The sequence below is a fragment of the Lepus europaeus genome, chromosome 3 (assembly GCF_033115175.1).
Source record: "Lepus europaeus isolate LE1 chromosome 3, mLepTim1.pri, whole genome shotgun sequence".
In the NCBI taxonomy this organism is placed as follows: domain Eukaryota; kingdom Metazoa; phylum Chordata; class Mammalia; order Lagomorpha; family Leporidae; genus Lepus; species Lepus europaeus.
In genome coordinates, this window is record NC_084829.1 from 156,464,176 (window position 1) to 156,489,838 (window position 25,663).

The following is a 25,663-nucleotide window of genomic DNA, read 5'->3' on the forward strand; positions in this document are numbered from 1 at the left end:
AGGGCGCACACTGGCAGGAGACTGGAATTGGGAGTGGAGCTGGGACTCGAATTCAGGCACTGAGATTTGGGATTCAGGTCCTGAGTGGCGTCCTAATAGCTGTGCCCAATGCCCACCTTGAGAGTTAGTTGACTTTCAGTTAGTCCTTTCAGTATAGTGCATTGTGGCACTTTTTTTTTTTTTTTAAGGTTTATTTATTTATTTGAGAGGTCTTGCATCCACTGGTTCATTCCCCCAAATGGCTGCAATGGCTGGAGCTGAGCCAATCCAAAGCCAGGATCTGGGAGCTTCTTCCAGGTCTCTTACGTGGGTGCAGGGGCCCAAGGACTTGGACCATCTTCTACTGCCTTCCCAGGCCTTCAGCAGGGAGCTGGATCGGCGGAAGTAGAGCAGCCGAGTCTCCTGCCGGCGCCCATATGGGATGCCAGCGCCGCAGGCAGATGCTTAACTGACTACACCACAGCGCCGGCCCTTGTGCTGTGGTTTTAAAATGTTTGTATAAAGTTTAAGAATGTTAATGTCACATGAGCTTATTTTAAATAGTTTCTAACTTATTGTTAGGAATAAGCCGTTCTCTTGTATGTTGATTAACTTCTTCCCATGTGGGGTGGGTGTTTGGAGCAGTGGCTGAGATGCTTGCTGGGGATGCCTGCGTCCTATTGGGGGCTGCCAGGTTTGAGTCACAGCTCCTCCTCTTCCAGCTGAGCTTCCTTCCTGCTAATCTCACTCTGGGAAGCAGCAGATGATGGCACAAGTATCTGGGTGCTTCCTACCCACAAGGGAGACTCAGGTCAATTTCTGGGCTCCTGGCTTTGGTCTTCCCCAATCCTGGCTGTTGTAGGCTTTTGAGGAGTGAACCAGTAGATGGGAGATGTCTGACTTTCAAATAAAATGAAAATAAATAAAACAATAGACAAGTTCTTCCTAAGGGACTAAGAGGCTTCTGATTTTGAGGTTGTGATCGCAATAGCCTTGGAACCTTAGGGTTGTCGCTAGAGGTAGAGATGGGGCCACCCACATTGATGTCTTTTCTTATTTTTCTTCCAGTTCATCTCTTATGATCCTGGTCTTGGGGAGAGGTGGAGAATGAATCTTAGAGCTTTTCTGGACTAGAGTGCTGGGGTGGGGTGCAGTGCCAGAGGACACCAGGCTAGAAATGCGGTTCTGGCCCCTCCTGACTGCTCTCTTACCCTGGGAAGGCAGTAAGTGTTTGGGATAACAGGAGTCTGGTTGAATGTTCAAGTTGGATGGCGTAAAAAGAGAGATCTCTGTATTAATCGCACAGAACGTTTTCAAATGAGGCTACCATCAGAGGGATATCATTAACACAGTAAGTCCCAGCTAAAAGATTAAGGAGACGCTAAATGGAATATTGACCTTTTTGTGTCATTACTTTGGAATTATATAAAAAATCCAACAACGAGTTCTTCAAGAAGGCCTCCGCCCTTGTCTCTTTGGTTTACTTTGTTAATGGTTTGGGCCACAACATCTCTGCCTCTCCTTTCCTTGCCGCATGCTGCTGGGGCATCTGTAGGGCTTTGCATGGGATGAGAACAAGGTTTGAGAAAATCAGTTTGAAATAGCAGTGCAGAAGAGGATATTGGTCCCAGAGAGAGTTGGTAGAGACCAGAGTGTGGAGAATGTGTCAGGCAGGAGTGTGACAGCTTGCACCCAACCAGCAAGTTAGGTCAGAGTGTGAAGGAGTTATTCGTATGCAGGGGTTACACCTCAACAAACCCATGGTAAGTCAAAGATACGCGAAGGGGAACATGCATTTGATACACATGGCCTGCCACACGTCCTAGCTTAACTTTGCATGCCTTCAGCGTGCTCAGGACGCTCACAACAGCCTGCAGTTGGACAAAATCATGCAGCACAAAGCCTGCTTTAGAATAAAGTGTTGAATATCTCATATAATTTATTGACTACTGTGAACAGAATGGTAGTATGGGTCCACTTTACACCATGGGAAAGTTGAAAACTTGTAAGCTGAACCAGTCTAAGGTGAGCATCATTCTTGACTGGGTTGGGGTGTGAGGTACTAGGGTGGGGTTTCCTGGGGGAGTGTTAAGAAGTGGAAGGGGTGGAGCGTTCACCTGGGGCCCTGACATTCCAGTTCAAGTGCTGTCCCTGCTCTGCTCTCCTGTAATGTGTTTTATGAACTAGAAATCGGTGAACTTTATGGTCATTGTCCTTTCTTTTTCCCCTGGCCATCTTCTAGTTGAGGTTTTAGTCATTGATGCACATAAAATAACAAGTTATAAAGTGTGTATAGGAAATGTATTGGTGATTTCCCTTTGAAGTGATTCCAATGAAAAGTCTGAAATGCTTTGCATAGAGTTTCTGTGACTGTTTGCTTAGGGAGGTACAAATGGTTTGGAGTTAGTACTTGTCATTTGGTGGTAAGTGGTGGTGTGGACTTTTTTAAGGATTTATGTATTTGATGGGGCCAGCGTTGTGGTGTAGTGGGTAAAGTTGCTGTTTGTGATGCTGGTGTTCCATATGGGCACAGGTTCTAGTCCTAGCTATTCCACTTCCGACCCAGCTCCCTGCTAATGTGCTTGGGAAAGCAGTGGAGGATGGGCCAATTGCTTGGGCCCCTGCACTCACATGGGAGACCCAGATGAAGCTCCTGGACATTTGGGAAGAGATCTGTTGATGGAAGACCTCTCTCTCTCTCTCTCACTCTCTCTCTCTCTCTCTCCTCTTCTCTCTCTCTAACTCTGCCTTTCAAATAAATAATAAAAAGAAATCTTAAAACATTGATTTATTTGAAAGGCAGGGAGAGAGATATCCTCTATCTACTGGTTCACTTCACAAATGGCCAGAACGGCTGGGGGAGGGCCATGCTGAAGTCAGAAACCTGGAACGCCATCCGGGTCTCCCACGTGAGTTGCATGGGCCCAAGCACTTGGACCATCTTCATGCTGCTGGATTGGAAGCCCAGCAGCCACGACTCAAACTTACACTCCAATACAGGGTGCCTGTGTTACAAGTGGAGGATTAACCGGCTGCACCACAATGCTGGCCCCAAGGCCTACTCGTATGCTAAGCTCAGAAAAGAATCAACAATAACTTGCTTCTTTGGAAGGCTCCCATGCTTGCCTGGGGTGGAAGAAGGCCTACATGCCATAATTAATTTAATTACTGTTGACTTTAGAATGTTATGAAAATATTTTCTAGAATATTATTGTAGGTAATGAAGCACAGCAATCTCTAATTTTGCAGGTTTCTTAATTACAATTTCCCTTTCACTTACAAGTTCCCTACCTACTCTCACTTACAATTTACTTACCTCCTCAGTTCCTAGAGAAATATTTTTTAAAAAATATTTTGCCCTATTTGTTAGTAACAGACATTGAGTCCTGGCCTTGGTATTACTGAGTCATCTCGCTAGCCATGCACTTGTTAAAAATAATTCAGAGTTTTTATTAGTGTAAAGGAAGCCCGGTTTCATGGCAAGGCTTACAGAAAACAGGACAGGAGGAGAGAGCTCACGTTTGTGACGTAACGCTCGTCAGCTTGTTCTGGGCCTTATGTCAAGTAGTTCAGATTTGTCTCATTTTGTTCTCACCGCGGTCCTTAGCGCCGTGAGTTGTAGGGTGGCCTCTCAGTGACCCAGAGGCAGGCACTGGCGGGTGGCAGACCTGAGCTTGCTCTTAGCTCCTCGCTGCCCTGTGGATCCACGTGCTGCAGCTCTCTTAGGGACGAGCACTTCCTATTTGGCAAATACACTGAGGCGTTCCCAGGCCACTTTTGACGTTACCGATGACCTTACGGGTAGTGCTCATCATTGACTAATGACAGTGGTCTCGTGCCTCTGCGAAAGGGCTTCTGGGTTGCTGGTTTCTGAGTTCTGCTTTCCAGATGGGTGCCTAATGACTAAGGCTCAAGGGATAGCCTGGAGCCGAGGGGCATTGCGTGTCCCGATCCGTTTCTTGCTTCATCAGGATCCATGCTTTGACCTGCCTCTGACAGGTGTTGGTCTCTGCTCTTATTCCTGCTGCCCTTCTGTGGGGCTTCAGGGCCACATGGGACGTGTTCCTCGAGGCTGGGTCAGCTGGCAAGCCTGACACATCCTCCTCCACTGCCTGCGCTCCTGCCCTCGGAGCGGCTCTCCCTCCAGGCCTGGATGGGGCACCCTCGGCCATCTGTCTTGACCGTGGCCTGGTCTCATTGAAGGTGTGCAGTACCTGCCTTTCCCGCGTTGAAAACGGATTCCGCACACCTTCAAACCTTCCTTCAATTTGTAAATTTGCCAGAGGTTGATGTTTTCCTTGATGTTTTGTGCTTTTCTCCTTTTGAGTTGGATCCAGATCACCTTCCTCTAGTTTGATCACGAATGGCTGTTGCTACTGACTGTGTCAGATGGAGTTTGAATGTTTGGTGCTGTTTTGTGTTTCAGTGTTTCTCCTTGTGACTCAGCCAGGAGAGTCTCTGGCCGTTCTCAGCACAACATCGGTTTGTCTCGCCTCCACATAGACTCGGGGAAGTGTCTTTGCTGCCTTTCCTTTCCTTTTTGATAAGCAGTGCTCTGCCTCAGTCATCCTTTCTTCGATGCCGTCACAGTGATGGGAATTATTAATTTTTAATCCGGGTTCTTGTCTCCCACAGAGATTGAAATACTAAGCAAAGACTGGTGTCATGTGCAATCAGAAACAGAGTTTATTTGGCAGTGGGGGATGAACACGTTCACATAGCAGTGTGGGCCACTTGACATAGAGAAATGCACAATGTGAGTAGGCCAGAGAATTGCCCGTAAACTAGGAAGAAAAGAAAAACCAAAGATGGTACCATGGCTGGTAAGTTCTGAGACGACGAGGGCAGGGCTCCGTCTGAGCACCAAGATGGCGGGCAGTTCTTCTAAGTGAGGTCCAAGGTGGGAAGAGTGCTCTCTCATCTTCTGTCTCCTTTTAGCTCCTTTGTGCTCAGGTCCTGGCTGCAACAGATGCATCATGGGAAGGTGGGCACTTTGACTGACAAATAGAGGGCTGTCTGATGAATGGGGGCCAGGCTGAAGTCAGGAGCCAGGAACTCCATCCGGACGTCCACGTGAGTGGCAGAAGCCACGTGCTTGAGCCATCACCTGCTGCCTCCTAGGGGCATTTGTAGGAAGCTGGATCGGAAGCAGAGGCAGGACTTTATCCCAGGCACTCTGATAAGCGTCGCTAATGTCCCAAGCAGCAGCTGAATCTACTGTGCCACAACACTTGGCCCTGGTATTCTCCTATTTGGGTTTCCTTAAAGTCTGGGCTAGGGGCCACTTGCACAGCATCTTTCCCCCTGGACCATAATCCTCACCTCCATGTGCTGTGACTGATGGCTCGTTACAGGCTGCTCAAGACCTCCAACTCTTGGTCACCATTGTATTCGCAACACGTAGCACAGCACCTGGAACAGACTAGACATTCAATACCTTTTGAATTGAACTGAATTAATTTATTAATAGCCCCATACATAGGCAGCGCAGTGCTAATGTGCTAACGTTTGTTTGGTTCAGTTTTGCCACTGGATATGCAAACCCTTGTGGGAATTCTGTGATGACTTTGCTAAACAAAAACCAAACTGGCTGATGGGGCCGCTGGCCTTAGCGGACACAATGACCCCAGTGGGTCCAGCTTGTTCTGCCCCGAGCTGTTCATTGATTCTTTTTGGTGTTCCACGTGAGCCACTGTGTAGGTAGCAAGGGCCTTGCTGTAAGTTGGTGCAGAGTAAGCAATGCGTTCTGTGCCGTGTGCAGTCTGCTGTTCGGGCTTGACTGGAGCTTGCTGTTTGCAGTCTAATCAGCATCCCTTTGTCATGAATGGCAGCCCCCCCAACAGCATGGAGTCTGCTGGGCGCCCTGAGTTCTCCTTTGTTGTGGGCAGTGTCCCATTTCCTTGGCCGCTTGTACGGGGAGAGGGTGCTGGGGCTGGTGCAGGCATTCAGCACGTGGAGACGTAGCCCTGCCTACTGCCTCGCAGTAGGAGACACAGAGTGGCTGGGCCATTGTGTCTCTGAAGTCTCCAGGGGCCCGAGAGACTGAGCTCATAAATAATCCCCCTGTGAAGGGGGATTCTACCAACCTGGGTCATACGAGGGGTTAATGGAGACTGGAGTCCGGTTTCTCACTCCCAGGCCTGGGACACTGAAGCCCAGTGTGTTGCTATACCAGAGTTGATAAGCTGCCAACTTGATAACAAGGCTGAAGTCAACCCAGAAACTCCACAGCATTTGTAAATGCAGGGGGATGGGCACTACAAAGAGGGTGTCGTGTGAAGATGGTGTACATTTGCGAGAGAAGTTTCTCAGAAATACCTTTTTTTTTTTTTTTTTTTGCTCTTTAAATTTTTATATGTATCTTCTTTCATTGCATTTTACAGATTTGCGGTGTTTGACTTTAAGTATTCAGAGAAAACAAATGTAGAAGCTGAAAAGATCTGTCTGGGGCATCACTGGTTTGATAGGAGTTCTTTCAAAGGATCTTAAGCCTCAGTTTGAACCACTGGCCGACACAAAGCCTTGAACTGTGGGGAAATGAATAACACTGAGGATTTTTTTCATGGTTTTTTTTTTTTTCACTAAAAGTGAATTCTTCAAACATAGTTTTACAAAGCTTTTTAAAAAATTATTACAGGCTGGTGCCGTGGCTCAATAGGCTAATCCTCTGCCTTGCGGCGCCGGCACACTGGGTTCTAGTCCCAGTCGGGGCACTGGATTCTGTCCCGGTTGCCCCTCTTCCAGGCCAGCTCTCTGCTGTGGCCCAGGAGTGCAGTGGAGGATGGCCCAAGTGCTTGGGCCCTGCACCCCATGGGAGACCAGGAGAAGCACCTGGCTCCTGGCTTCGGATCAGTGTGATGCGCCGGCCGCGGCAGCCATTGGAGGGTGAACCAACGGCAAAGGAAGACCTTTCTGTCTCTCTCTCTCTCTCACTGTCCACTCTGCCTGTCCAAAAACAAATTATTACAAAGTTTATTTTTTTAAGATTTTATTTATTTATTTGAGAGGTAGAGTTAAAGACAATGAGAGGGAGAGACAGAGAGAAAGGTCTTCCTTCCATTGGTTCACTCCCCAAATGACCGCCACGGCCGGAGCTGCGCCGATCCGAAGCCAGGAGCCAGGAGCTTCTTCTGGTCTCCCACACAGATGCAGGGCCCAAGCACTTGGGTCATCCTCCACTGCTATCCCAGGCCATGGCAGAGAGCTGGATTGGAAGAGGAGCAACTGGGACTAGAACTGGCACCCATATGGGATGCCAGCACTGCAGGCAGAGGATTAACTTACTGCACCACAGCGCCGGCCCCACAAAGTTTATTAAGAACAGGTTTCGTGTATTTCATAGTTTCATAGATAAAATTCTAATAACGATACTTCGCTCCCTCCCTCTTTTTTCCCCCCTTCTAGTTTTTGCAATAAATACTTTCACTTAACTTTCTAATCAGGCTCAGTGCTCCACAGTGTGAGAAATCCCTTCTGGCTGAGTCAGGTGGGGGGTGCAGGCTTTGAGGGCCTCTCCTCCCAGGACCCCCTGTTGTCCTTGTTGAGGCATATGCATGGGGTTGATGGCAGTGAAAGTTTTATTTCATTTTAAAATTTTCATTTTACCTGAAAGGCAGACCTCCCATGCGGTGTTTCACTCCCCAAATGAACACAGCAGCCGAGGGCTGGGCCGGACAGAAACCAGGAGCAGGAACTCAATCTGTGTCTCCCAGGTGGGTGGCGGGGGCCCAAGTCCTGCTGCCTTGCAGGTGCACGTTAGCAAACAGCTGGAGAGCCCAGACACCTGATGTGGAATGTGGTCACCCCCTGCAGCGTCTTACCCACACCCCAGTGCCTGTGCCCGTGGTGAAAGCTCTGTCCACCCTGGTGCCTGTGGACTCACTCCTGGCCTTCATAGCCTGCTTCTAGATTGCCCGGTGTCACAGCATTTCCGGTGTGGCCTCCCCTCACCATGCACTCCCCCCCCCCCCCTTTTGTAATACAGCTGAAAGTCCAAATCCAGCTCTTTGGGGGAGGGGCAGAATCCTGAGCGCTTGAAAATCCCAAAAGGTGAAAGGCATTCCTGTTAAATTAGAGTGACGTCAGGGGGGCTCCAGGACTGGCTGGTTCTCAGGCTGATAAGTGCGTGAGTGACGTGTTGATTCGCACCTGCTGTGATAGACACACACACACTCTTTGTAGCTTTTAACTAAAAGCAAAGTGGGAGTTTTCACTACAGATTTGGTTTATCAAGACTACCTGGGGTCTCAGCTAAACATTGGAGGGGCCCGGTTAGATCCTGCTGTGGGTGTGAGCTATTGTCCCTACCCCATTGCTACACCTGGGCTGCACATGTGTGTGGAAGAGGGGCTGCCGTCCAATCCACTTAGATGACACTTTGTGCAGGTGGTTCCGTGGTATGTGAGAGTGGACGAGGCAGTGACAAGGACACGGGGACCCATGAAGGGCACCTTGGCAGCTGCTTCCATGCCCCCGCTGTTTCCCACTCTGGGGTCTTTTCTGGGCCTCACCTTCTCCATCTGCGTGACGAGCCAGGTGGACGTCGGTGTGCACCGAGCTTGGATACTCCCCTCCTGCCTGAGTTCATCTCCAGCCAGAATGAGGAGTGGTTGAGCCGCAGCTTCCCCTTCGGTTTTACCTGATCTGAATTGTGTTGTGTGAGCGCTTTGATGAATCGGTTTTTCTCATGAACCCGTTTATGAAGCACCCTTGTGGAAGGAGCTGAACCAGATGGCAGGAAAACAGAGAGAGATGAGCCCCTCCCTCCCAGAGCAAACAGACAAATGAAAAAGAAATAACAAGACAGATGCCTGTAGAAGATGGAGTTGGGAAATGAGAGAGGGGAGGGCGACCTTGAGATTGTTGGAGGAGGAAGTAATCAGGGAAGGCTTCACGGAAGAGGTGAGACATGAGCTGGGTTTTGAGGGTTAATTAGGAGTTCTCCAAGGAGGCATTCCCAGCGTGGAGTAGTATATGCATGGCACAGAAAAAAAAAAAAAAAACAAAAACACACAACCCTGTCAGTTCCTGGAGTAGCAAGGTGTTTGGAATGAATGTGTGGAAGCTATAGCTCATGACAGATGCTTGAGATGCCGTATTACTAGCATTGCAAATATTCAAATATGGCAGATTTTGTAACTTACAGTTTTTGGTTAGTAATTAACCATCTGGCCATCAGTAAAATATGCCAATTTTTGGTTTTAAAAATCATTGTCGGGCCGGCACCGTGGCTTAACAGGCTAATCCTCTGCCTTGCGGCACCGGCACACCGGGTTCTAGTCCCGGTCAGGGCACTGGATTCTGTCCCGGTTGCCCCTCCTCCAGGCCAGCTCTCTGCTATGGCCCGGGAGTGCAGTGGAGGATGGCCCAAGTGCTTGGGCCCTGAACCCCATGGGAGACCAGGAGAAGCACCTGGCTCCTGGCTTCGGATCAGTGTGATGCGCCGGCCGCAGCGGTCATTGGAGGGTGAACCAACGGCAAAAAGGAAGACCTTTGTCTCTCTCTCTCACTATCCACTCTGCCTGTCCAAAAAAAAAAAAAAAAAAAAAAATCATTGTCACCAGGATGTATTTAGATAGAACCCAGTGACACTTGATTCAGATTTGTTACCATTTAAAAACTTTCATTTTTATCCATATTGGGTTAATGGGAATTAAGAATTTTTATTACTATGCAATTTATTCTATAAAACCAGCATTCTTCACCAAATATGTAAGTTTTCTAAAAAGTTTCTCTGAATGAATGATTTCTCTCTGGTAAATCATGCTACCTCTTGGAGCTTTAAATTCTCACATACAGTGTAAGGGACTTGGGCTGAGTTTGTTTATTTAAAGATTTATTTATTTATTTGAGAGGCAGAGTTGGAAACCTTCTGTCTGCTGGTTCACTCCCTAAACGGCCACAATGGCTAAGGCTGGGCCACGCCATAGCCAGGAGCTTCATCCGGGTACCCCACATGGGTGGCAGGGGCCCAAGCATTCAGGCCATCTTCTGCTACTTTCCCAGTGCATTATCAGGGAGCTTGATTGACAGTGGAGTGGCCAGGGACTTGAACCAGCACCCATATGAGATGCCTGTGTCACAGGTAGTGGTCCTTGGACTGCCACCCCAGGGCTGGCATCGTGGTGCCCTGGGTTTGTCATGTGATGCTGGCATCCCGTATGAGCGCAGGTTGGGATCCTGGCCATGCCATTTCCAATCCAGCTCCCTGCCGATGTGTCCAGGAAGGCAGAGGAAGGTGGCCCGAGTCTCTGGGCCCTTGCACCCAAGTGGGAGACTCGAATGCCCAGCCATTGTGGCCATTTGGAGAGGGAATCAGCAGCCAGAAGATCGATCAGTTCTCTCTCTCTCTCTTTTCCTCTCTCCCTCTCTGTAACTCTGTCTTTCAAGTAAACAATCTTTTAAAAAGAAAAAGGTCTGCTCCAGCTCTGATAGTCTGCAATCCTACAAGTGAAAGTCAGGTCTACCCTGCCTCGTTCTACAGGTGAGTTCTGCAGCGTGAGTCACTGTGGTCCTCAGACCTTTCCTAGCAGCAGCTTATCGCAACGAGAGCCCGGTGCTGATCGATTGCCGCATAACATGGCACGTGTCTCAGCCACTTTGTTAAGTACTTTACTGCTTTATCCCATTAAGTACTTAGAATGGCCCTGCAATGGCAGGTGGTATTTCTGTTGTACAGTTGAAGAAACCGAGGCTTGTCCAACCCAAATAGTGACTGAGCTCACGCAGGTGGTTGTGGGGAAGCTGGGGTTTGGGCCGCAGTGTTAGTGCCCTGGCTCCGGAGTCTGTGGTCTTTGTCGAGGACTGGGACCCCACAGCACCTCAGTGTTGCTGCAGTGGAGTGCAGGTGGAGCAGCCCAGTCCAAAAAAGCACCATACCGGTGCTCAAAAAGTTCGAGTTTGGATTTTCAGATTAGGGGATGCTTAATAGTAAAGATTGTGCAAATTTTCCAGAATCTTTAAAACTCCACAATCTGAAATACTTCTGGTCCAATGCCTTCAGACAAGGGCTACTCACCTTGTTTCTTTTGCACATCTCAGAGGGGAGGTAATGCTTTAGAGAAAGACACATCTCACTTTCTGGAAACAGTTATTTTATATTTTAAAAAGTGATTTATTAGGCCGGCGCCGTGGCTCAACAGGCTAATCCTCCGCCTTGCGGCGCCGGCACACGGGGTTCTAGTCCCGGTTGGGGCGCCGGATTCTATCCCAGTTGCCCCTCTTCCAGGCCAGCTCTCTGCAATGGCCCGGGAAGGCAGTGGAGGATGGCCCAAGTGCTTGGGCCCTGCACACCCATGGGAGACCAGGAGAAGCACCTGGCTCCTGGCTTCGGATCAGTGCGATGCGCCGGCCGCAGCGGCCATTGGAGGGTGAACCAACGGCAAAAGGAAGACCTTTCTCTCTGTCTCTCTCTCTCACTATCCACTCAGCCTGTCAAAAAATAAATAAAAATTAAAAAAAATTTTAAAAAAAGTGATTTATTTTATTTATTTGAAGGAAAGCTCCATCTTCCATGGTTCACTTTGAAAATGGCTACAGTGGCTTGGGGCTGTGCCAGGCTAAAACCAGGAGCCCAGAGCACCCATCCAGGTTTCCCACGTTGGGGCCAGGGACCAAAGTGCTGCCTTCCCAGGCACGTTAGCAGAGAGCTGGATCAGAACTGGAACAACCAGGATGAGAATTGGTGCTCCAGTATGGGATAATGATGTCATAGGCTGCGACTTAACCTGCTATGCACAACACTGGCCCCCTACATTTTCTTTCTTTGTTTCTTGTTTTTGCTTAAAATGCAGCATTAAAAAAAATCTTTAAAATAGAATTAAAAACTGTATGATACATTCATGCCTGCAGGGTCTCTTGTCCTGGCCTGTGGTGCTCTGGGGGCCCACGTGCTGGAGGGCTGGGCGCCCCATTCCCCAGGGGAATAAGGCACCCAGCCACAGTGACCATCCACGGGGCTCCGCTGCAGAGGCTCTGGCTAGTGGCCCCCACCGGGTGCCTGGGGTAGGGCACCCCTTCCATGGCATCCTTGAACATGGCGTCAGGTGAGGCCCAAAGGAACTGGAAGGATGCGAGGGCAGCACTGGACCCTGCTGCAACCCTGGCTCCTGCCCACCTCCGCTGAAGCTGAAGCCAGCTCTCCTGGCCCCCGAATGCCCGTGGCCTCGGAGCCCAGCTGGGCTAATCGTGATGACCAGGCCGGGTGCAAGCAGAGGCGGTGGGGGCTGCACTTGGCACCTCTTCCATGTGCAGCCCAGGAGGATGGCCCCTGCATCCTAAAGAATGGGAAAAAGAAAGGAGGATGTTGACAAGTGTTAATAGACTGGTGGGAAGCTCGTCAAATGCAGGCACAGGACCTTATTCTCCAGGAAATGAGAGGACCCCGACACCTGCTGGCTCGCCACTGTGGCAGCCCTGGCCTTGGCCTCAGCCCACTTGCCTTTGGACTGTGCCACACAGTCCCCGAGGGCTGTTCAGGACGGGCCGGGTCTCACTGGGCTCTATGCTTGTCCCTATGCCTGGGGGATCATTCCCCAACTTAGTGTACATCTGCGCCGCCTTCGCTGTGAGATAGCTGCTTGGCACTCGCTGTCTCAGCCCTGGTTGTGAGGCTGCACCGCGTGTCTCCCTCTGGGAGAGCTGTCTTGTTTACCTGTTTGTTTTGACTGCTTCTCCCCATTGAAATGAAGCTCAAGAGATCTGGTACTTTCTTATTTACTGATCTGTTTCCAACACCTGGAGCAGCGGCTTGGTCACAGTAACCTTGCTCTGTCTCTCTCTTTTCTATCACCTGTGTCTGTTATATATCTACATCTGTTTGTTTTTCTCTCTCTTTTCTCCCTTTCTCCCCTCTCCATCCATCCATCCGTCTGCCTGCCAGATGGCTTAGCCATGTAAGTTACGGGCTGAAGCAGGAAATCTACTTCTCTCATTAGAATATGGGAAGATTGGGTGGTGCTGCGGCTCACTTGGCTAATCCTCCACCTGCGGCGCCAGTACCCCGGGCTCTAGTACTGGTTGGGGCGCCGGTTCTGTCCTGGTTGCTGCTCTTCCAGTCCAGCTCTCTGCTGTGGCCCGGGAGTGCAGTGGAGGATGGCTCAGGTCCTTGGGCCCTGCACCCACATGGGAGACCAGGAGAAGCACCTGGCTCCTGGCTTCAGATCGGCGCAGTGCGCCAGCCGTGGTGGCCATTTGGGGGGTGAACCAACGGAAAAGGAAGACCTTTCTCTCTGTCTCTCTCTCTCACTGTCTGTTTAAAAAAAAAAAAAAAAGTGGGAAGATCCTTATTCCTCTGATTGTTCTTTTAGTCTCCCTTTTTGTGACAAGCTCAGAGGTTCAGCTTTAATTATAGCTTAATTATAGCAGCTTTAATTTTGAAAGCCTGCTGCTCACTACCTGTGATTTTGCTTCCTTTTGCTAGGGTCGTGTGTGCGCATGGATGACAGAGCAGCCTCCTCCGCCAGCTGATTGTGGGTGAATGAGAGGTTACACTGAGTGTCGTCCACACTGCCTCCATGGGTAAGTGTATCTCAGAGACTTCAACAGTGTGTGTCAGTCCGTTTCTTTGCTTAACTGACTCAGTGCCCCGTAGCTCTGTTAACAGCTCTTTGTATGTGGGTCTGAATGGGGCAAGCGGAATGGACTTCTCAGGTGCCGGCTGCTGAGGTCCCTGCAGGTGCAGGGCTCCGGGCCTGTGCAGGCTGTGGCACAGGCACTTGGTTTGCTCTGCTGGATGAGCCACTCAACATGGGATGCTCTGATGCCGGTCCTCTCTGGGGCCTTAGGTGGAGAAGCCTTCGTTTGCATCTCTGTGGGTGTCATGAGCACACACACTAGGACCGCCTGCTTCAGGACCAGTGCAGACGACAAGGGGACTTCAAAGCTTCTTGGAAAATGGAATTAGAAGATAAGTTTAGTTTGGTGCAAAGATTTTTTAAAATTCGTTTATAGTTTTTCCTAGTATGCATTTTCCATGAGCTTTCTGAAGACCTATATGCATGAATTTAAAAAAAAAAAATTTGCACCAAATAACTTTAATTTCACTTTCCGTGAGCTCTTTGAAGTCCTATCGTGCGTGATTTCCAGTTGGGGTTGTAAGGTCAGGTGAACTCAGGAGACCCGGATGTGGAGCAACCACGGAGCCAAAAGTGGGTTCCAGCGACGACCATCAGGCCAAGGTGCTGACTGACAGCTGTGCGGGGTTCAGGTGAGGTCTTCACACAGGGAGGCTGCACAGCGCCCGGCAGTGTTTGTCACACTTGCAGGTGCGACCCGGGAGCCCGCAGAGTCTGTGGGGTGTGCAGGCGTTTGCTGAAGCACATGTACCTGAATGCAAGCTTGCCCAGCAACAACTGGCCCCCTCTCCTGGGTGCATAGCTTTGTGCCCACTGGGTCTCATCCCGAGGTCCGTTCGAAAGTCTGCCAGCTGCTGGTGCCACCTCACCTCTGCAGAGGGCTGCTCCCTTTCTCACCTGGTACCGGCTCGCTCTCCATCATGGCCATCCTGGCCTCGGAAGTTCCAGAGGAGAGGTACCCTTGACCTTTCTCTCATTCATCACCTGTCTCCAAGGCCACAGTCACACCTGGTACACAGCAGATGCTTTTCAACTAAATGCATGAGTTTTACAGTCCGATGAGGCTTCTTGGGTAAACTGCTGAGTGTCATAGGGTAGGAAGTTTGCTCTCTCTGGAGATTTTGAACAGTTTGTCTATTTAGTTGTGTTCCTTAGAGCATGAGTTGTTCCTCACAGTCGTTGAGTTTAGCATTTGTAAATAGGAGGTTGTCTAACATTTCTGGGTTCATTTGCAAATATAGTTTTTGTTTGTGTTAACTGATCCTTTTGTATCATCTGCACAGAAATCATCAGAAGGAGTGTCTAATTAGCCTTGTGGTGTTTAACACACACTTGAATGAAGCCCAGAATCTCTGAGAATTAGGCATTTGGCCTAGTGGTTATGATGCTACCTGGGACACTGGCTTCCCACATTGGAGTCCTGGGTTCCAGTAGTGGCTCCACTTCCCGTCCTAGCTTCCTGCTAATGCAAACCCTGGGAGGCAGCAGTGGGAGCCCAAGTTGTTGGGTCTCTGCCACCTACATGGGAAGCCTGGACTGAATTCCTGGCTCCGGGTTCTAGCGTGGCCCAGCCCTGGCTGATGCAGGGGTTAAGGGAATGAACTAGCAGATGGGAGAGATCTTTCTATCTCTATTTCTGCCTCAGATAAAGACAAAACAAACCACTACTGAATTACGCTTCCTTGAAAAGCCTGAAGTCTAGATTTATTCTAGTTAGACTGGCTGAGTTTTTTGTCAATCCTGCTTCTGGTGTTTCTTGACTGGGTGACTGTGAGTAGGTTATTTAATCTCTTGGTGCCTCAATTTTTCCTTTGGTAAAATGGGGATTATCAGAGTATTTTCCTCACGCAATGACTGTGATTAAGTGTAGTAATATATGTGTTACATGTATTTCTGTATTTGGCATATTTTTTTTAAAGATTTTATTTATTTATTTGACAGGTAGAGTTACAGACAATGAGAGAGAGAGACAGAGAGAAAGGTCTTCCTTTTTGCCATTGGTTCGCCCTCCAATGGCTGCTGCAGCCGGCGCACCGCACTGATCCGAAGCCAGGAGCCAGGTGCTTCTCCTGGTCTCCCATGGGGTGCAGGGCCCAAGCACTTGGGCCATCCTCCACTGCACTCCCAGGCCATAGCAGAGTTACATGGAGAGGCAGAGGCAGAGAGAAATAGAGAGAGAGAGGTCTTCCATCCACTGGCTCACTCCTCAAATGGCCGCAATGAATGGAGCTGAGCTGATCCAAAGCCAGGAGCTTCCTCTGGGTCTGCCACGTGGGTGCAGGGGCCCAAGGACTTGGGCCATCTTCCACTGCGTTCCCAGGCCATAGCAGAGAGCTGGATTGGAAATGGAGCAGTGGGGACTTGAACTGGCGCACATATGGGATGCTGGCACTGCAGGTGGCTGCTTTACCTGCTACGCCACAGTGCCGGCCCAAAGATACCATTTTCTGTATGAATAACAACACTGATACTCATTGGCATCAGGAGACTTGGTTTAAATTTTTCAGTTATACTGGTTTTGTGAGCTTTAACAAATTACTTAATTTCACTTGGCCTTTGTTTCCTCATCTGGAAAACAACGATAATCATACAAATCAAAGATGAGCTCTGTGGGATGAAACAAGGTACGGGCCACACGCCGGCCCCCGGCCCACTGGCAGCCTTTGGCGCTGAGTAACCTGCACATCCTCCTTCCCTTCCTCTAGCCCTCAGATGCCCACGGATGTCCAGGGAGGCTGATCAAGGCTGGGGATGTGTGTGAGGGAGTCCTATCAATAAAGATGGAGGCGATGGAATGTTTAGTTTCAGCAAACGGGAAACTTGGTGGGGATGTGTGTGTGAGGATGAGGACGATGCTCGATCTGCCTCTGGGGCAGTAGGGGAGGCCACTTTGGGTTTCATGAGAAGAAGGACTTCCTTAGGAAGCTGTCAGAAAAGTGGGTGGGTGACCCTGTGCAGCAGCGAGCGTCTCGGGCTGGAGGTGGCGTCTGCAGGCTGGTGGTTGGCTGCAGGTGCGGAGCTCCCGGAGAGAGGCTTGCACCATGCACCACGAGGTGATGGTATGGCTCTGTGGTCTTGATGGTGCTGCTTATGTATAAATGGCCCCTCTCCAAAATCAGGCCTGTGCACCTGGTTGCCATGGCCAAGTTAGCAGTGGGAGGTGCCTGCCCCTAGAGAGAGGAGTTAACTGTGGAAGTCTGGGTGTTGGCACTGCTGAGGGTTTTGTTTTAAAATGCTTTTTAATTGAAAATGTTCCTGGGTGTGTGTTGTTTGTATCAGAACTTGCAAACTAATGAGCTTCTGCTGGTTTTGGGCTGTGGATGACCTAGGTTTGAGTGGGAAAAAAATATGTCCCTGAGGAGTGTGTTAAGGAAATTTAAATCAGTTGCCTACACTTAAAAACTGAAAATTTTATATAAATGCAGGGCTTTCAGTGTTTCTTGAAAAATACATTTCATCTAGAAACATTGGTTCTGCATTCTCAGGGGGGCAGCAGATAGTTGGAGCTGTACAGGTGCTAACTTTGTTTTCGTTTTTTCCCCCAGAAACCTTTTATTTAAGGAATACAAACTTCATACATTTCATAATCACAGCTTTAGGAACATAGTAATTCTTCCCACCATACCCAACCTCCCACCCACTCTCCCAACCCTCTACTTTCTCCCTCTCCTATTCCCTTTCTTATTTTTTACTAAGATGTAGTTTCAGTTAACTTTATACACATGTGATTAACTCTGTGTTAAGAATTCAACAAATAGTTTGGGGAAAAAAACCTGTTTGTCAACAGTTGAGAGAAGGGCTGTTCAAAGTCATTGCTTCTCCAAGTGTCCATTTCACTTCTACAGGTTACCTTTTAGGTTCTCTGTTAGTTATCACAGGTCAGGGAGAACGTATGCTATTGGGCCTTTGGGGACTGAGGTGCTCACTTTTGGATTGGGTCAATTGTGGGCAGTTTGCCACCGCTCCACGAAGTCTTCCCAACACCAAGTGCCGGTTGCTGTTTTTCTAGTAGAATTAGGAGAAAATGGAAAAAATTGTTTTTATCAATGTCTCCATAGTGGTATGTGGAGTAACTAATAATATTTCCACAGAGTTTCAGATTTCAAGGAAAACTGAAGAGTGTGTGTGTGTGTGTGTGCACGTGTGTGCATGCTGGAGAATACACGTGCCTGTCTCATTGGCCAACAAGCGACGCCTGTGTGTTACACGATGCATGCTCACCCTACCTCACTCGGTCCTGAAGGTATCCGAATCTGACCCCCAATCTACACAGTGAAATTCTCCCTCTGTCTTCAGGCCCGACGCGGTTCCTCTCCTTCACGCCTTCACGGTGTACAGGATGGTTGCGTGGCGGGTTCCTGGCTGCTGAAGTGGGAACAGTGTGTAACTCGCACACGCGAGTGGGCTCTGGAAGTGTGTGGATTCTGTCCGCTCCAGTGGGCCCCAACCCTCCCTAGATTGAACAGGCCCAACAGAAGGGGCCTGTAGGCAGGAGAGGGCTCTGTTCTGTGCGAATTCTGATTTGTAGAGAACACGCATTTGGCCTTGTTTATGTTGTTTTCCGAGAGTAATTCTCACCCTCCCTCCCGGAGACAGACTGGGAGGGAAGGAGAAGCTGGACTGCAGGGGAACGAGGAGGAGCCGAGGTCTCTGTTGGTCTCTAGTTGTTTGCAGGCCGGGTGGGCGTACGAGAGGAGGAGGTTGTGTGTTGGTAATGCTGGGAAGACTAAAAGTCATTAGTGGAACTTTTAGAAGGACTGGTTTAAAGTCCCGGGGACTGGTAATGTCTCCACGGAGTGCGCCCTCTAACAGAGCTGTGACCTTGCCATCCCTCGTGTATTCAGGATGCTGGAGGAGGGTCTCCATTTAGAAGAGGATTGGGCTGGGTAGATGACCTTTCTGGTTTTTTTCAGACACTCAGATTCAATTACTCTGAATTAAACTTATTAGGAACCTTTCAGCCTAAATGGGTTCCCTTCAGTCCTTAAAAGGAAAATACTGAGTTGACGGAGAGACTGAATAGAACACTTTAATTGCATTTTGATCTGGGCAGATTATTTGTGCTCTTCTAAATGTTCCAATACCACCCTTCAAAAATGTTGTGAACGGTGGCTAATGTTTACAAGTTGGATTTGACAAGCATATTTCTCAAATGACGATTTTAACTGAACATTTCTTTTTACCGTAGATGAAACTCATTTTGTAGGTTTCTTTTCAGCAGGAAGATTTTATATATTTTTATATAAGATTTATTTATTTATTTGAAAGAGTTACACCAGAGTTACACAGAGAGAGGAGAGGCAGAGAGAGAGAGAGAGAGAGAGTGAGTCTTCATCTGCTGGTTCACTCTCCAATTGGCCATAATGGCAGGAGCTGTGCCGATCTGAAGCCAGGAGCCAGGAGCTTCCTCTGGGTCTCCATGACAGTGCAGGGGCCCAAGGACTTGGGCCATCTTCTACTGCTTTCCCAGGCCATAGCAGAGAGCTGGATCGGAAAAGGAGCAGTCAGGATTCGAACTAGTGCCCATATGGGATGCCGGCACTGCGGGCGGTGGCTTTACCCGCTATGCCACAGTGCTGGCCCCAGCAAGATTTTAAATACTGATTTTGTCATCTACTTAAAAATATGACTGTTATCTATTATAAAGCATGCTATTTAATTTCAGAATTTAGGATTTATATATCATCATTGTTAATTGAAAAAGTATATTTAATTTGGGTATAATGGCTATAGAAAAAAAATCACTTTTGGGGCCAGCATTTGGCACAGCAGTTAGATACTGCCTGGGATGCCCTCATCCCATATCGGAGTGCCTGGGTTCGAGACCTAGCTCTGCTCCTGAGTCCAGTTTCCTGTCAGTGTGAACCCTGGAAGGCGGCAGGTGGTAGGCTGAGCAGGTAGATCCTTGCCACCCGCTGTGGGAGACCTCTCTGGGGCTCTGGGCTCCTGGCTTCAGCCTGGCCTAGGCCTAGCTGTTGTAGATGTTTGGGAAGTGAACCAGTGGATAGGAGATCTCTCTCCATCTCCTCCTTGCCTTTCATTGTCTAAATGAAAATAAATAAAAATTATAAGAAAGAAACAAGTCATTTTAAAGGAAACTTTTATGAAGAATTAATTTTAGATGTATATTTTTATATCACTTACACAAAAGTAATTGGTTAAAATATTGTGACTTTTTTTCAAGGATTTATTGATTATTTAAAAGATAGAGTGACAGGGAGGAAGGAAGGGAGAGAGAGAGCAAGAGAGAGCACTTCCATCTGCTGGTTCATTCCCCCAAATGATAGCAACAGCTGGGTCAGGGTCGGGCTAAAACCAGGAGCCTGGAGCTCTATCCAGGTCCCCCATGTGGGTGCAGGGATCCAAGTACCTGGGCCGTCTTCTGCTGCCTTCCCAGGGGCATTAACAGGAAGCTGTCTTGGAAGTCGAACAGCCAGGATTCAACCTGGCACTCCAGTTTGGGACGCCAGCTTAACCCATTGCACCACAATGCTAGGCCCTGTGGTTTACTGTTATGTAACACTCAGACTTTATAACTATGCCATTGGTTTCTCATTTAGCTGATAATTGCCTCTATTAAAACTTATTTTTGCATATTTGATTTTCTTGAAAAAAAAAAAACTTAGTAAAATCTTATAATAAAGAAATTAGATTTATTGTGGCCCTAAAACAATACTCAGTATGCTAGTATTAAATTGTGAATTTTCTTAAAATTGACTGTTGATTTTGAAGACATCTCAAGTTTCCTTTTAAAAAAAAAGTTATAGCTGGCGCCGCGGCTCAGTAGGCTAATCCTCCGCCTTGCGGTGCCGGCACACCAGGTTCTAGTCCCGGTCGGGGCTCTGGATTCTGTCCCGGTTGCCCCTCTTCCAGGCCAGCTCTCTGCTGTGGCCAGGGAGTGCAGTGGAGGATGGCCCAAGTTCTTGGGCCCTGCACCCCATTGGAGACCAGGAGAAGCACCTGGCTCCTGCCATCGGAACAGCGCGGTGCGCTGGCCGCAGCGGCCATTGGAGGGTGAACCAATGGCAAAAAGGAAGACCTTTCTCTCTGTCTCCCTCTACTGTCCACACTGCCTGTCCAAAAAAAAAAAAAAGTTAAAAATGTATTTTGTTCTCATTAAATCCACAACGATCGAGTGACTGTGATGGTGTAGTCCAGGGCCCGCACAAGTGGTGCACAATTTTAGGGAAGATGTAAGAGGCCAGCCTTCCTGCTCTCAGTGGTGTGGGCAGCAGAATCAGAGTTATCCTCTTGCTGTGTTCACTGGTGGTTTTTGTTTATTATTTTAAGGATTTGGCTGGATTTGTCTGAGTCAACTCCTATTAGATATTGTCTTTTAAGATTTATTTATATATTTGAAAATCAGTTACAAAATGAGAAGGAGAGACCAAGAGAGATCTTCCATCTGCTGGTTCACGTCCAAAATGGCTGCAACAGCTGGGGCAGGGCCAGATGGAAACCAGGAGCCAGGAGCTTCTTCTGGGTCTTCCATGTGGATACGGGGATGCACTTGGGCCTTCCTCGGCTGCTTTGCATTGGCAGGGAGCTGGATCAGAAGTGGAGCAGACCAGCACCCATATGGATGCCAGCACTGCAGGTGGCGGCTTTACCTGCTGCACCACAACACTGGCTCTAGATATTAACTTTTTTTTTTTTAAGATTTATTTATTTATTTGAAAGGCAGAGTTACAGATAGGTAGGTAGGTAGGTAGAGAGAGAGAGAGAGAGAGATAGAGAGAGATCTTCCATTTGCTGGTTCACTCTTCAATGGCCACAACAGCTAGAGCTGGGCCAATCCAAAGTCAGGAGTCTGGAGCTTCTTCCAGGTCTCCCACATGGGTGCACAGGCCTAAGCAGTTGGGCCATCTTCTGCTGCTTTCCCAGGCCAAAGCAGAGAGCTGGATTGGAAGTGGAGCAGCCAGACTTCAACCAGCGCCCATATGGGATGCCGGCACCGCAGGCGACGGCTTTACCAGCTGTGCCACAGCACTGGCCCCTATACTAAGTTTTAAAATTGAGCAATGGGCTCTGTTTTCTTCCCACATGGAATCACTGTGGGGTGGGCTTCATCTCAGGAGAAGGTTTATAAAGAGCAAAAGTTTGGACCATGTAATTTTGTGGCTGTGAGGTCTGAGTTCACAGCAGCTACTCCTGGGACTTCTGCGGTGTGGCTCTCATTGTCCCTAGGGTCCCCCCGGGCAGGAGGCAGGAGTCCATGGCCAGTGCCTGCGCAGGGTGCTGCTGTCTTGGATTCACACTGAGGATGTGGCCGGCGGGCTGTGCAGGCATCTTCGGGAGCCCAGGCAGCCTGGGATGCAGAATGCCACAGAGGGATGGCTGGGGACTTTAGCAGCAACTTGGTGATGTTTTGCGTGATGGGCAGTGGCCTCATGTAGGGTGGCTCATTTTACTTAACAACTTTCTGTATTGGAGAGCGAGAGTGAGAGAGAGCGTGAGCGCTCATCTGCTAGTTCATGCCCCAAATGTTTGCACAGTGAGGGCTGGTCAAGGCTGAATCCAGGAGATAGGAGCTCAGTCCAGGTTTCCCATGTGGGGGCAGGAACCCAGGTACCTGAGCCCTGAGCATTGCCTCCCACGGATGCTGATTGAATGACAGACAGACTGCACACGTGCCCTGTGCATTCCCGTGGATTTTCAGCATCACACGTTGGGGCAAACCGTCAAACCACTCCAGTTTCAGACATGACGGCCAGTCCCAAGCACCCTGGCTGCAATTGCTGGGCTAGTGGGCATCCCTGTCTTGTTAGATGTTGGCTTTTTGACCAAATGGAGAGAAAAAAAAAATCACCTCTGCAAATAGTATTTCTATGGATCTCCCTGTGGGTACTTTGTGGGTCTTGCTTGCTTCTACTCACACATTAATCGAGGGAAGGTTTGCAGCTCCACGTCTCAGGTTCTGGGTTCTTCCAGCTCACGGTATTTGAAATGCTGCTCCCCAAAAGGAGTGAGGAAGTTTCTCTCAGCACAAGAGCTGTTTCTGAGGCTTTTGCACAGAGTGTGATCGACTCCTGGGTAGATGTTTACCCTCGTAAAAGGTTATTTAACCTAATGGAATCCTGTTTGAGTAAAGGTTTTTAACTTTTGAATATCTTATTTAAAGATAATTTATATATGAATATATAGTTTTTATTGTTGATTTGAAAGGCAGAGTGACAGAAAGGGAGAGAGAGAGATCTATCATCTGCTGGTTCACTCTCCAAATGCTTGCAACAGTTGGGGCTGAGCCAGGAGCTCCATCTGGGTCTCCTATGTGGGTCGTGGAGACCGTTATCTGCTGCATCCCAAGTGCATTAGCTGGAAGCTGGTTGGGAAATGTGGTGCAGGCAGGACTCAAGCCAGGTCCTCTGATACGGGATGTGGGTTCTCCAGGCGATGGCCAAGCCTGTTGTGCCATAATACCTGCCAAGGTAATTTCTATTTTTAGCCTTGATTATTTGTATTTTATTTTTTACCATGAATTGACTGTAGCTTAGTAATCAAAATGACGCGTGGTGGGATATTCTGTCAGTATCATTATGTGATTGACTTTGACAACGAGGAATGTGGGTTTGGGTTGGGTTTCTTTCTTTCTTTCTTTCTTTTTTTGACAGGCAGAGTGGATAGTGAGAGAGAGAGAGAGACAAAGAGAAAGGTCTTCCTTTCTGCCATTGGTTCACCCTCCAGTGGCCGCTGCGGCCGGCGCATCTCGCTGATCCGAATCCAGGAGCCAGGTGCTTCCTCCTGGTCTCCCATGCGGGTGCAGGGCCCAAGCACTTGGGCCATCCTCCACTGCCTTCCCGGGCCACAGCAGAGAGCTTGAATGCAAGAAGAGCAACCGGGACAGAATCTGGCACCCTAACTGGGACTAGAACCCGTGTGCCGGCACCGCAGGTGGAGGATTAGCCAAGTGAGCCACAGAGAGCTTCTTTCCTTCCTTGCTTCCATTTCTGTTTCCTTTTTTTCCCTTCCTCTGCCTTCCCCCTTCCCCTCCCCCCTCTCCCCATTTCCATTCTATTTATTTGCTTGAGAGGCAGAGTTGCAGGCAGAATGGCCTTTCATCCGCTGAGTTATTCCCCAAATGACCGCAATGGCTGGAGCTGGGCTGATTGAAACCAGGAGCTTCTTCTGGGTCTCCCATGTGGGTGCAGGGGCCCAAGCACTTGGGCCATCTTCTACTGCTTTCCCAGGCCATAGCATAGAGCTGGACTGGAAGAGGAGCAGCTGATCCATATGGGATGCCGGCCTGGAGGCAGATGCTCTACCTACAATGCCACAGCACCAGCCCCAAGCTTATTTCTGACAGCTCATATTACTTTAAAATCGTGTTTTCAACATCAGTTATTCTTATTACAGCCTACAGATTCATACCTATTTGTTTATACTTTTATTTGTAATAGGCACGATTATTATCAATCTATTTTATTTGTCAGGAAGGAAATGGGATACAGAAAGCATCTTAAGTTACTGAGAAATGGATCAACAGCCCAGGCCTACTGGTTTTGCAGCCTAAAATATTTAAATTGCATCTTGCTTTTTATTACAACCATTTTGTCGTGTGATGGTGACTCTCAAAGTATTTTTATTTTAGAGCCATTCAGACGCCCCATGCAATCACATGCAATCTCCAGTTCTCTGGCTCCCACTGCACCCTGTGTGTGCATGCCTTCGCACACATGCATGGACTCACAGAGCAGGGTGTTCACATCCTTGATTACAATCAGGTGAACAGCCATTTTTGCTCAGTCTTGAGTAGGCACACATGCTGTTTTCACCAATCGATTTATTATGGGATGTATGTATATATCTGCAATTTCTGAACAATGTTCTATTCAGAAAATTTGCAGTAATAATGGAAAGTCAAAAGAATTGTACAATGAATACTCGCAGACCCCTCACTCGAATTCTGTCAACGTTTGCTCCCAATTACCCTTCGTGTCATTTTGGATTGTGTGCTTCCGAATTGAATACGTCGTAAGCAGTAATGCACATGTTTCTCAGAGATGTTTGCAAAGGGAATTTAATTTCCGATGACTCTTAACACACATGCATATGTCCTGTGATATCAGTGTCTCAGAATGAAGCATTAGGAAGGTCAAGTGTAGTTTTATGATTGGGAACTATGCTGGGTTCTGTCATTTTAGGATGCAGAATTACACTGGGTGTGTTTCAGTGTCGTTGAGCTAAGTCCAAAGAACTTGAAAAGACCTTGCATTGTTGGAAACCCTAGTGACTTCATAAATGCAAAGACTAGAGTTATTTGAGTGACCTCAATGATAAAAAATGGAACCAGACAATGCAAGCCCACTGGAAATGTCTGAGGAATGTTGGAGAGAATTCGTTTTTACAGGCAGTTCTGGCTGGTGTAAAGGGGTCTATGTATAAATTGTATCAACAGGTCAAAATTGTCTTAAATTCTCCAGGCTTGGAGAGAGTGGGGACATGCAAATATTTCCATGCATTTACTATTCTTTCTGTATGGTTTCTCACCCTCAGAAACCTTTATCTTTAAATTTCCTCCTTCTTCGGGATATAATTCCACCTCCTACTCTCTTGGTTTAAAGAAATCTTTCATCTGTTTCAAGGTTTATAGAAGGCTTTCTTTTATGCTGACTGATTTTATTTTACCTTTTTTTTTTTTTTTAAAGTAGTAGAAATGATATTGTTAGGTCTAAAGGAATAGGAACATTCATACTTCGGTGTTTACTTAGAGAATTTTCAAACACACACACATCAAATTAACATTTTATGTTATGGGACTTGGCTTCCATGGCAACCTGCTGCCTTCCGCCCAGGCCTGTGGTTGCTTGGGTGGTGCGGCTGTGCACGGCTGACTAGCTCTGCGACCTTGTGCAGTCACATCCGGTTTGGGGTCTTTATCTGGAATGCAAGGTTGGAATGGGGCAGGTTTTCTGGCCTATTCCACTAGCACCAAGTATTCCTTGTCTCTGGGTGCACATCTAAATTTTTGTGGCAGTTAGACTAATTTTTATAAGAATCAGACTGATGCTTTCATGTAATGGCTCTTACTGTTCACCAGTCGAGATTAGGAAGCCCACCTTTAAGTGTTCATCAGCTACAAATAGCAAAAGGTGTGTGTGTGTGTGTGTGTG

The 25,663-nt window shown here is 48.3% G+C and overlaps 1 protein-coding gene across 4 annotated transcripts in view; it reads left to right on the forward strand.

Moving 5' to 3' along the window:
* The window catches only part of TIAM2 (TIAM Rac1 associated GEF 2), a 258,811-nt gene that overhangs the window by 90,835 nt on the left and 142,313 nt on the right, over positions 1 to 25,663 (forward strand). For all 4 annotated transcript variants that reach the window (XM_062186961.1, XM_062186960.1, XM_062186964.1 and 1 more), the window contains exon 2: positions 13,400 to 13,497. The gene's annotated coding sequence lies outside the window, so the exon portion shown is untranslated. The remainder of the gene's footprint in view (positions 1 to 13,399; positions 13,498 to 25,663) is intronic.